We start from the raw sequence: 13,673 nt of genomic DNA on the forward strand, positions 1-13,673 counted from the left end.
GCATGCCGAACAATACCAAAACACTTCTCTTTAAAGTATAACTAAGTTTATTGATGCAGTAATATCATTTAATAATCAATACAATGCAGTCAATAGACTTCCGACTTCCAACTACAAACTAAACAGTAACATGATTAGATATGGTAACAAATAAGCCTACAATACATGAGAACAAGGTGTGTGTGTGTGTGTGTGTGTGTGTGTGTGTGTGTGTAAGGAATGGAGTGCACAAAATGGTGGACGTGGCTCTCGTGGAGAGTACGTCACGCGAGGTTTCCGGCCAGATAAGGGGGCCGCGAATGTGGGCAGATAGACTGGTTAAAGCCGTCTGCCCATTTAACGCGTGTCTCCGCTGGTACGATAACTTGGGGACAAATCTGGACTCTATCACCAAGTTATCTGTTCGCCAAATGTGTGTGTGGGTATGTTTGTGAGGGGCCGTGTGTGTGTGTGTGTGCGTGGTTAGTACGAGAGAGAGAGCAGAGTGACGGCACCAAAGCCGTTTTTAGCGATTGTGGAAGAGAAGGCAACTGTTAGTTTATCACCCAGAGACGCGGTGAATGGCTTGTAATCCGTCCACCACGGTCGTTGGTTCTTTAATGGATAAACTCAGTGTGCCAGTCTCACCCGCGATGGCGGATATGCACAAACAATCCAACGTGGTTGGACAACAACACACAAATCTCATTTGTGGTAACAGTACGTTACAGTAATACCTTGAGTATTATTAGCAGCAATGAGCGGACTCAGTGGCCCGTAAACTGTACAAGCAATAACCTTGACACACAAGAATAACACACTGTAATAATCTGTCTCTGCCCAGACATAAACCTCTTACTTGAGTAGCATGTGGACGTGGGTAGAATGTGGGTTCGTCCATCATTTGACTCCGACTCGGTTCCTCGAAGCTCGGGTGATGACGGGAGGCCGTTTCCTTGCTCTGTTGGTGGGCGGTATGGCAGCTGATTCTCGGCAGGTCGGCAGAGAAAACCAGCAAAGTCGACTCTGTTGAAGAAGGAGGAGAAATCTTCTTTCTTCACTTCTGCAGGCAAAAGGGTGAAGATGCGAATTTCTCGGCAGTTTGCTTCAGATCCGTTAGCATGCTCGGTGGAACACAGACAAATCTCAACTCATCCAGCGAGATGTAGATTGTATGGCCAAAGTTTCAGGCACGTACTTTACTTCCTTGGGCAGCAAGGCTACACCTGGGAGCAACAGAGCTGCAACTAGTTGTGACGCAGACTGTCGCTGGAATCAATGCCCAGAAAGATCTCCAAGGTTTTTATACTCCCGATGACGTCATGGTTGATGGACACATTCTGTCGTGTGCCTCATCCAATAGGAGTTGAGAGTTTGATCCTTCAGAATTTCACACATAGGTGGAAAGTGAGCAAGGCTTCATGGGATCTTTAGTCTGTTTTGGACTCCCTTTGTTTGATTTTGGTGCAGTTGTTATCAGGCTTTATGACTGTATGTAGGCCTCAGTCAGGCTTTATGACTGTATGTAGGCCTGCCTTTGTCTCATATCTGAGTACATGAGGCCCAACATAACACAATAAATACACTGCAGTGATGCCCATATACTGTATGTTTGTATTTAATTATGGGTGCAAATAGTATCTGACACTATTTGCACTGTGGTGCAAATTGAATCTGCCTTTTTTAATGGGGCTCCTAATGTCAATCCAAACTTGTGTGACTTTCTTTCTTCAATGCAACACAAAGTTTTTTTTTGTTTTTTTTGTTTTTTTTTTCCAACAACTTGAATTTCATTCTGTGATTAAATAGCTAAAGAAGATTTGGAAAGTAGTGCATGAGTTGTATCGATTATTTTTGGTCACTCTTCACTTTCATAATATGACAAAAATACCTTTTTAAAACTTAAAAAAAAATCATCTTTTGTGTGTAATCTATAAAATTCATGGAATAAAGAGTCAAATGGTTTTGGATTGACATTAAGGTGTTCAAATAATAACATAATTTGCCATTTTGGGGTGAACTATTGCTTAAATATAACACATCATCTTGCTCCCACCTCGGAATCAGTGGTTTTTCCACTTCTCGAGTAAAATGCAGAGGCCATCTCCTGCCTTCACATAGCTTGCTGTTGGGCCTCATATATTCAGATAGGAGACAAAGGCAGGCCTAATACAGTCGTAAAAACCTAACTCAAGCCCCCACCTTCCAAGTCGTAAATTTTACTGATAAAAATCGTGCCAAAATCAAACAAAGGGAGTCCAAAACAGACTACAAATCCATGAAGCCTTGCTCACTAAAGGATCAAACTCTCAACTCCTATTGGATGAGACACAACAGAACGTCCCTCAAACATGACATCATCAGGAGTTGAAATACCTCTGAAATGCTTCCAGAATTTACTTCCAGCGACTTTGTTTGCAGCGTGTGGACGCAGCTCTTTGCTGCTCTCAGGTGCAATCTCGTGGCACAAGGAAGTAACGTCCGACTTGAAACTGTGGCCATACAATCTCCATCTCGCTGGATGAGTTGAGATTACTCTGTGTTCAACCGAACACTCTAACGGATCCAAAGGAGACCGCCGAGCAATTCGCATCTTCATCCGTTTGCCTACAGAAGTGAAGAGATTAAAGATTTCTCTTCCATCTTCAATCAAGTCGACATTTCTGAGTTCTCCACCAGCCCGCCGAGAATCAACAGCCGTACTGCCCGCCGACAGAGCGAGGAAACGGTCTCCCGTCATCACCTGAGCCTCAAGGAACCGGGTCAGAGTTAAAGGACGGAGGAAAACACATTCTACTTGTGTCCTCATGCGATTCAAGTAAGAGGTTTACGTCTGAGTAGAGATAGAATATTATAGTGTGTTATTCTTGTGTTTCAAGGTTTTTGCTTGTACAGTTTACGGACCGCCATGTCCGCTCAGTATTAATATTCAGGGTATTAATTATCACAAATTTTGTTTTGCTGTATTGTGGTCCAACCAAATTGGATTGTTGTGCAATTTCACCATCGCGGGTGAGACAGCAACTGAGTTCATCCATTAAAGAGTCAAATAACGTGGGACTTTTACGAGCCCCGCTCGTAAAACCGCGTCTCTGAGTGATAAACTGAGAGCTGCTTTCTCTCCCACTATCGCGAAATCGGCTTTAGGGCTGTCACTTCTCTCTCTCTCTCTCTCTCTCTCTCTCACTCTCGTAATAACCACACTGACACACACACACACTGTCACACACACACCTTATGTGTTATAGGATTATTTTATTTCCATATCTAATCATATCACTGTTTAGTTTGTAGTTGTATGTCGGAAGTTTATTGACTGCATTGTATTAATTATTAATTGATATTACTGCATAAATAAACTTTGTTTATATTACAAAGAGAAGTGTTTTGGTTTGTTTTGCATACGCCTGTGTCATGCTGACGGGATGTCAGTGCTCGGATTCAAACCTTCATTCATTGTTTTTTTTCCCGAAAATCGATATTCTTCGGATGTCGATTTTCCTAAGAAAACAATCTAATATTGAGACTGTTTTACTATCTGGTTATTAGTCCCTAATTCCAGGGTGGTGCCCCGTCAATGTTAATCTTTATTAATATTCTATTGATTTTTGATAATTGATAATTATCTTTGATGATTGAATTTGAATGATCAATAAGCTAGTGTTATTTAAAGGATTTTAAAAAGCTAACACTGATTCTCATCAATGTTCTATTGATTTTAATAATAATAATTATCTTTGAAACTTGCTCCTAAACATAGCACACTACATTTACTGGAGCCCCATATGAGCTTTTAATGAGTTAGATTCAATTGATTAATTTAAATATTAATTAATAACTACAGAAATAATTATTAATTATTTCTGATAGTAACACTGATCTAAACAACCAGTAAAGCCCTACATAATAATTGGTGCCCCGTGTGAGGCATCCTACGTGCCAGTTCTGTTACAGTGTGTATGCATAAGAATCCAAAGTAATAACATGAATCCTTACTTCAAAGTTTGGTTCTGTTTGACAATTTACTTCTCAAAACTTGCCAAACATAAGCCAGTGTGGTGTGAAAGTGCTCTTAAGAGTGAATTAGAGGTTGGTAAATTTACGATAGTCTGCTTAAAACCTGCTGTTGTTGTTATTTAACTCCTAACGCTTTCATCTAAATGTTACGGAGAGGTGCCAAGTCACTTCATTGACGTCCACCAAAGAGAGAACGCAGTGAAATTTGCACATTACATAACAGTAGACCGTAAGCCACAGGTCGAAGCCTCTCACCTGTGCTTTCGTGTTAGCATTATATCAACTGTAAAACAACAAGCTATCAGAGCCACTATCACAAGAATTTTTACGGCCCCAGTAAAATGAGTCACCAATCGCCCTGCGTGACTGGAGCTGAAGCTCCACAGAGGTTAGTCGACCCAGCACTGCAGGATGTGGTTGCTGCTGTCCTCTGTCTCTCCATAGAGGAGAGAGATAACCTTAACGGCTACAATATTAGTCGTTGTGATGAAGCATTGCAGGAACTAGTTGATTATGTCAACAACCCGGTCGGGAAGCCAATGTGCAAAATCCTGGACCTAGTGGGCCAAATGTTCCTCCTTCATCACCGCAAAACCCAACTGCAAACCGCCGAGCACCAGGCCCAGCTCGCCCAGCTGCAGAGCAGCTACCAAGCGGTGCAGAGGGAAAATCTCAGCCTGCACCAAGAAATTAGGTGCACCCAAGCTGAGAAAGTCCAGGCACAGGAAGATAATGTCCAGATGCAGGAGGAAAACGAAGCCCTGCACAGGCAGCTTCAAGCTGCCCAGTTAAAAGTAGAGTCAGATCAGGTAAGTGCATCTGAAACACACAGCACAACATCTGACATAGAAGAGGGCCCCCTTTTTAGCACTATGCATAGAAATGGGCCCCTGAGAAACCCAGGAACACACGCTAGGAGCCGAGCTGTCCCTAGTGGTACAGTCTCTGACTTCGTCCTCCAAGACACCTTTCAAAATCCTCCAGCAGCCCGCTGGTTGGATGCAGGTGCCCCTCCTTATAGTTGCTCCCCCGTCAGTTTTCAGTCACGCCACCTTGCATTTCAAACCGATTGATTCCACACCACAAAGGGGGGACAATTATTTTCAAGCCCAGAGTGGTGTAAGCGGCTTGAAGATCCCATTAGCCAGGGAGCCGCACGCAACCCAGGGTCCACCCCCACGCATGGACTGGACTCCTTCCCCACCACGAAGGGGAGGAAGTTGTCCTCATCGCTATAGCGATCCGAGTGACTATGATGTTTCGGATGACTCGGACGACCCGTGGTCATACCGACACCAACGCTTGCGCATCCGACAACTCGAGTCCCTCGCAGGGGACATAGAACGCTTTGACCCAAGTAATCAAGTTTCAAACATCGACAATTGTCTTAGGGAAATTGAGCACTGCCTGATTGACTTGCCTTACGCTTCGTCGCGTGAAAAACTCAAGCTCATATGGAAGACCACGGTAAGGATTGTCCATGCGTTCATGGAAACGCTACCGACTGGTACACGAAACCGCTACTCAGCTCTGTGTATAGCCCTACACGAGGAGTATTTGCTGTATATCGACGAAGCCTCCACTACCATAGCTGCTTTCGCCATTACCCAGAAGATGCACAAGCCTCCATGTGAGTATTATAGACGCCTGAGAACCACGTACTTCCAAGGAAGTATGAACCAGGTCTGGAGGAGGAACGAGCTTTCAAGTCTCTTTTCCTTCACAACCTCCATGAGTGCGTATGATATGACGTCACGATGCACTGCAGAATGGGCAACCCCACCATGCAGGAAATCAGAAAGTATACGCAACTGGCATGGGAGACACGCGTGCACCCTGCCCGAGGGCACGAAGATGACGCCAGAGCCCTGGGGATCCAAGCCTCAGAATATGCAGACCTAGCGCTTGAAGGCAACTAAATGCCTCGTGTTAAGATGAATGCTAGAACAGGACCCCGGAGGCGCTGATCACCCCGCCAGCAGGGTAGGCAACAGAACCAGGGGGGTGGTAAACAGACACACCCCCAGGGTCATGGCAGGCCTAAACAACAAAACGTTCGCCGGCCGAAAGGAAAGGCGCGGTCCGAACGAAAACCCAAACAAGAAGGTGAGTGGGTAGGCAAGGTTTCAAATCCCCTCAGAGAACAAGATTTGAGAGAGGAAATGGAGGATATTAGGAGACGCTTGACTGAGTTGGTAACTAAGCTTGATGTGCTCCGTTGTTCACCAGGTCCATCGACCTCCTCAAAGGAACATGGCACTGAAACCCCGTCAGTATGACTAGATGATGTACCCCCTCCCATTAACGCCAAAGTTTACTTTGTAGGTCGGGAAAAGGGAACAGTGTCCAAGTTGCTCCCCAAAACAGTCACTCCTAACATGCCACACCCTCCTTTCTGACCTTCTTGGGCAATCTGTACCGTAAAGGCAACGCCTGACACATGGGTCATTCAACTCCCACGCACTACTCAACACCGGTTCCGAAATAGTCTAATGGGTTCCAACACCTTTGCAGAGTTGGCTAGAGCAAAGCTCTCCCATGGCAAACTGTTATAGACAGAGACCTACAACGTAAGCATCACAAGCTACATGCAAGATAGGTCGTCTATCACAAAACGGGCCTGAATTGACACCTTTCAAGGGATGATGCTAACAGACCCTGTTTACATATGTCCCATTAATATGGAACCACTGTTAGTTGGCCAGGACCTACTGAACTGATTGGCTCCACTCATTGACTGCCGTCGTGGACACATGTGGGCTCAGGTTGACATACCGAGACAACTTGGTCCAGAAAACAGTTCGCCAGCTTCAGATGCACACGTCGCCATCATCCAAAAATCCAGCAGAGTCGACGACTCCAATAAGAACAATTACAGGGCCTGGGTAAAACCCTTCAGGGTACTGTAGTCACTGTAAATTTGCAATCCGTTCTTATCAATAACACTTTGCACGCTTTAGGGACTTTTGTCAGAGAAAACAACTTATGCGTGTATCGTTAGAGCTCTAATGCAGGACCTCAAGGAAATTAGCTCCTCAGTCAACAGTCTGAGTGGTGGAAGGATTCCAGCTTACCTGGTCTCCCTAGACCTTGTCGAACAAATCCTTAGATCTGCTACTATCTCCGTTGTGCAACTTTCACAGATACACTTGGCATATAGTTTTGGCATTGAAATTCCAATCCATGTAAATCCTCAGAACCTCAAAATAGGATTTATCCTCAATCTACCATCATAGGCAGAATATATATAGACTAAAATCTGTATTTAATGTTGGTTTTCAGAGAGGTAATGCACACATTCACCTAAAAACACCAACACTCGCCTACCATGATGAGGACCCCTCGCTCTACCTTATCCCTAACCTAAACATGTGTACCAAGACAAAGTACATTCATTGGGTTTGTCAAAACGCAACCCCTTTGTTAGAGAGGTGACTAACTACCTCTGCGGCCTAAGAGCCGAATTCCCTGAACAAGTGTCATGGTAGCATGTCCATCGAAGATGAAGGAACAGAGACAAGGGTAGATCGAGCAGGCAATCTCTGGCTCATTAACACACCAGCCACCAAAGTCATACGACTGCCATGATACAGCCACTAAACTAAGGCTACTAAACTAAGGCTACCAAACCAAACAGTGTTCTTAATGGTTCCCCAAGGAGCCACCGTGCACATTGACGATATTGTCCTCCATCATCTCAATGTCAACAAACATGATGCAGAAATTGAGATCATGGAGGCATTTAGAGGTCACAGCCTCACCGTTGATGACACCTTTCAACAGCAGCTTCAGGCTGAAGGGATGAAATTAGTGAAGTTCAGTCTCAAACCGACTGGCTTGACCACTATATTTCCTAGTCACATAAGCAGATCGTCATCTTACCGAGAACACCCTATCAGTTTGGTTGCCCTCTGGCTCCTCCTTAGTGGTTGGATCATCGCAATTATTGCACACGCCATGTACAGGTACATTCAACACCTACAGGCCAGACTGGACTCACTTCTCATACAGCCGCGTTTTACACACCTGTCTGAGCCCATCCCACAGGTTAACCCCATCATTTCCAAGGATAAGCCTTTTAACCTTTAACCCTCCTTTCCTCTAACATTTTGTTCCTAGTAACCAATGTCAGGTTCTACTTTGATTTTGTGTTATGACCAAAGAACAACAAAGGATTGTGTTATGGTTAATGCTGTGCCTTCCAATAACTTGAAATGTTTATGTGTGATGAATGTAGTTTTAGATTTAGCTAGAAGTTCTATGCCCAGATGTGCCTCAATCTCTGTCCAGACGATAAAGCCTCTGTGAACTCTAATGAACTGTATGGACTGTGCAACCATTTCTCTTTCCTATCAGGAATACATGGATGGCGTAACCCACAGGTTACTGTGAACTGACAAGAACTGATTGGCCCTTCAGTTGCTCTAAAGATGCTGGACAACAACCAACTCTTCAGAACAAAGGGGGGAATGTTGGACCTCATGTATTCAGATAGAAGACAAAGGCAGGCCTAATACAGTCATAAAAACCTAACTCAAGCCCCCACCTTCAAAGTCGCAAATCTTACTGATAAAAATCGCGCCAAAATCAAACAAAGAGAGTCCAAAACAGATTACAAATCCATGAAGCCTTGCTCACTAAAGGATCAAACTCTCAACTCCTATTGGATGAGGCACACAATAGAACGTCCCTCAAACATGACATCATCAGGAGTTGAAATACCTCTGAAATGCTTCCAGAATTTACTTCCAGCGACTTTGTTTGCAGCGTGTGGACGCAGCTCTTTGCTGCTCTCAGGTGCAACCTCGTGGCACAAGGAAGTAACGTCCAACTTGAAACTGTGGCCATACAATCTCCATCTCGCTGGACGAGTTGAGATTACTCTGTGTTCAACCGAACACTCTAACGGATCCGAAGGAGACCGCCGAGCAATTTGCATCTTCATCCGTTTGCCTACAGAAGTTAAGAGATTAAAGATTTCTCTTCCATCTTCAATCAAGTCGACATTTCTGAGTTCTCCGCCAGCCCGCCGAGAATCAACAGCCGTACCGCCCGCCAACAGAGCGAGGAAACTGTCTCCCGTCATCACCCGAGCCTCAAGGAACCGGGTCAGAGTTAAAGGACGGAGGAAAACACATTCTACCTGTGTCCTCATGCAATTCAAGTAAGAGGTTTACGTCTGGGTAGAGATAGAATATTATAGTGTGTTATTTTTGTGTTTCAAGGTTTTTGCTTGTACAGTTTACGGACCGCCATTTCCGCTCATTATTAATACTCAGGGTATTAATTATCACAAATTTTGTTTTGCTGTATTGTGGTCCAACCAAATTGGATTGTTGTGCAATTTCACCATCACGGGTGAGACAGCAACTGAGTTCATCCATTAAAGAGTCAAATAACGCGGGACTTTTACGAGCCCCGCTCGTAAAACCGCATCTCTGAGTGATAAACTGAGAGCTGCTTTCTCTCCCACTATCGCGAAATCGGCTTTAGGGCTGTCACTTCTCTCTCTCTCTCTCTCTCTCTCGTAATAACCACACTGACACACACACACACACTGTCACACACACACCTTATGTGTTATAGGATTATTTTATTTCCATATCTAATCATATCACTGTTTAGCTTGTAGTTGTAAGTCGGAAGTTTATTGACTGCATTGTATTAATTATTAATTGATATTACTGCATAAATAAACTTTGTTTATATTACAAAGAGAAGTGTTTTGGTTTGTTTTGCATACGCCTGTGTCATGCTGACGGGATGTCAGTGCTCAGATTCAAGCCTTCATTCATTGTTTTTTTTCCCAAAAATCGATATTCTTCGGATGTCAATTTTTCTAAGAAAACAATCTAATATTGAGACTATTTTACTATCTGGTTATTAGTCCCTAATTCCAGGGTGGTGCCCCGTCAATGTTAATCTTTATTAATATTCTATTGATTTTTGATAATTGATAATTATCTTTGATGATTGAATTTGAATGATCAATAAGCTAGTGTTAATTTTAATTAATGTTTCATCGATGTTAACAATTAACGATTATCTTTGATAATTGTTGATTTAAAGGATTTTAAAAAGCTAACATTGATTCTCATCAATGTTCTATTGATTTTAATAATTAATAATTATCTTTGATAATTATTCATTATTGCTAATAACCAAACTTGCTCCTAAACATAGCACACTACATTTAAAAGATGAGCTTTAGGAGTCAAACAGACACAGATTCACACACTGACTGAAAGAGGTGTGCATGTCCACGGCCATTCACAGCGCAAAGAGCACAGACACTTCTAAAAATGGGAATCAGTGACTGCACACTCTGTTATCCTCTCCTTTGCATGGAGCGTGTGCTCTTTTGAAAATGTCTCAAAGTCTCTTTGTTACAAGCACACACACATTGTGAGCACATTGGCCTAACAAGCTAAAAACAGTCACTGCTTGTGTTGTGTGAGAGAGCCATTTCATAATGCTCGCTCAAGGCAGACACATGGCAGACACAAAAACAGCTCCTTTAGACACACACGATCTCAAGGCTCCATGACAACAGTAATGAAGGCCAAACACAAAAGAGCCAGTCTACAGGCTGAAAACCCTTGTGTCTTCTCGGTGCTTTGGAACTGTAATAATCAGGGATGTAATTGCAGTCTCCTGCAATAACCTTGAGACCCCGAATCACGAGTCTGTTCAAGGGTCTCTCTCTCCCCAAAGCAGGTGTGTAGAATTCGGCTGAGAGGCCGAGCAGAGCCAAGCAGATGTCTTCTCCTGAAAACTAATGCCCTCACCATAACCTGCAAAGCCAATAACCTCTAGTCAGTGTGCTGAAATCACTCATTGATGTATGAGGTTACATTTAAACCAACACACACTGCTCTATCCCGATGTGCAAATGCAGGCTTTTATTTGGCTTCCATTTCAACCTCTGTGCACTCTTGAATTCTGTCATCGTGCTCTTGTTTTTTTTCTTTCCATATTTTCTTTTTTTTTTCACGTCACGGACACCTATAATTGAAGACAACCCATTTTGATTGCAGTTTGCCCATCATTTCAGGGTCAGTCTCTTTAGCCGTCTCATCTCCTTTCACATATGTATGTTAATAAGAATAAAAATGTCAATACAGAGAGATATGAGGCATTGGCTTCAATTGCTAACACATTTATTTTCTGGAATGCCACTTCACTGTGCTAGCTGTACCAGGAGGCATCTGGACATAAGTGCATCTATCTACTGATTTCTGACAGAAAGCAGAACAGACACTCTGTTTTGGATTTTGGGAAGATTCCACCCCTATTATTAAGTCAAAGCAGAGAAAGCAATCATTTATTGTAAAGGGAAATCTTCAACACAAGATCTGCCTCTTCTTTTGGATCTGAGGATCAAGAGAACACATACCAACCCCCGTCTTGGCATGTGCTGTTGAGAAATCAGTGAGACAACTTCAATGTGCAATGCCATCTATTTTGCTCTCCTAATGAAGTCTCATTTATTTCAATGAGGCACACACTGGCTCAGGCTGATGGCTTTCTCAGTTTACATTTAGAATGCTGTGGGAAACCTGATTGGATTGTGACCTTCTACAGATTCATTTTCCAAAGAGATATAAATTAAGAGAGAGAGGAGGAATACAGACTGTGCATTCCCACCATCTCCCCCATTAGCTAAATGTGATATGCTTGTGTTCTGTTGATCTTGGCCCGATCGTTCCTACTTTTCAGGGGGAGGTAGGGAAAATATTCCCACATTCTGACTATTTTAAGATGAAGGTCACAAGAATATTTTCCAAAACTAAATGGAGAGAGAGAATATGGTGATGATGATGTTTTGGTATGTGCTCACTGTGTGTGTGTGTGTGTGTGTGTGTGTGTGTGTGTGTGTGTGTGTGTGTGTGTGTATGTGTGTGTATGTGTGTGGGCAGGTTTAAATGGTTTACGAGGACTTTTTGTTTAGGTTACAAACTGGTAATTACAAGGGTGTTATGCTATAAATGTGGTTTATGAGGACATTTCTAGTGTCCCCATAATTTAAATCGCTTAAAAACATACTAAACTATGTTTTATTGAAAATGTAAAAATGCAGAACATTTTTTGTGAGGGTTAGGTTTAGGTGTAAGGATAGGGTTAGGGGATAGATTCTATAATTTGTACAGTATAAAAATCATTATGTCTATGGAGAGTCCTCATAATGATAAGTGCACCAACATGTGTGTGGGGGGGGGGGCAGGTTTATGTGGTTTACTAGGACTTTTTTTAGGTTAAAAACTGGTAATTACAAGGATATTATGCTTTAAATGTGGTTTATTAGGACATTTCTTGTGTCCCCATAATTCAAATCTCTTAAAAAAACATAATGAGTCCTCATAATGATAGCTGTACCAACGTGTGTGTGTGTGTGTGTGTGTGTGTGTGTGATCAACGTCCTGGTTACTTGTCCTGGTTACTTCCCTGATGGAGGGAAAGAGACGTTGTGTCAATGTAGTGACACAAGGGGTCACTCTTGGGAGCCTGAGACACCTCTGGTCTTTGATAAAAGGCCAATGAAAATTGGCGAGTGGTATTTTCATACCACTCCCCTGGACATACGGGTATAAAAGGAGCTGGTATGAAACCACTCATTCAGGTTTTGTGCTGAGGAGCCGAGACAAGGTCCCGGCCATTTCAGTGGGTAGTTCAGCGTTGTGGCAGGAGGGACACAACATCTCATTCCCTCCATCAGGGAACAGAGGTTACGCAAGTAACCAGGACATTCCCTATCTGTCACTCACTCGACGTTGTGTGGATGTAGTGACACTAGGGGTCCCTATACAAAACGCCGCAACTGGCTGAACTGTGAACGTGAACTGGTGGTATGTGACGGGCAGACAACTGTGTGCCTCGTAGCCAGCGCACCAGGCCAACACGTAACCTCCCCCAACACTGTTAGCCCAGTCATGGCCTCTTATCCCCTTTTTTTCCTCTCCCAAAAAAAGGGAATTAACCAACTGGGACCACTAGGTCTAGTCGGGGGGTGTCCCTCCCAAGGGGAAGTCATCGCGGGGGGGGGATTTAAGTGGAAATATGTCACATGGTCTTGCCGAGCTATGTCAGATGTATGCCATGTGGGGAAGTCCCATGGTAGGGCCTACCCTACAGTGGAGGAGTTACTACAAGCATGGTGACTGGGGCAGAGGGGGCTCTGCCCAAGGAAGACACAGTTTGCTAACAGGGAAACGAATTAGCAGAAGATATACAATATACATCGCATGGGGTTACCTATGGGGAACCACCACATGCGGAGCACCTACCCTAGTACAGGGCTTAGTTAGCACGTGTACTGAGCTGGCAGCGAGTTTCTCCGCAAACTAGTCTGCCACAGGGCTCGGAGGAAATCAACCAGGGAACACAGTTTGTGAACACTACTGGGAGTTAACGGAGCATGTCTTTAGCTCAGGGGAGGTGAAAGGCGCTATGCACAAGCGATACACCCGGCCGGCTGTCCCGGACTTACCTGCTTGTGCATGCCACTACACGGGACGAAACCGTTTCCACCCGGAGATTGTAGAACCTCGCAAAGGTGTTGGGCATTGCCCAGCCCGCTGCTCTGCAAATGTCTGTTAGAGAGGCGCCACTGATCAAGGCCCAGGAGGCCGCTACACCCCTGGTAGAATGGGCCTGTAGCCCTACCAGGGGCGGCACAT

Source organism: Myxocyprinus asiaticus, chromosome 1 (genome assembly GCF_019703515.2).
Source record: "Myxocyprinus asiaticus isolate MX2 ecotype Aquarium Trade chromosome 1, UBuf_Myxa_2, whole genome shotgun sequence".
Lineage (NCBI taxonomy): Eukaryota > Metazoa > Chordata > Actinopteri > Cypriniformes > Catostomidae > Myxocyprinus > Myxocyprinus asiaticus.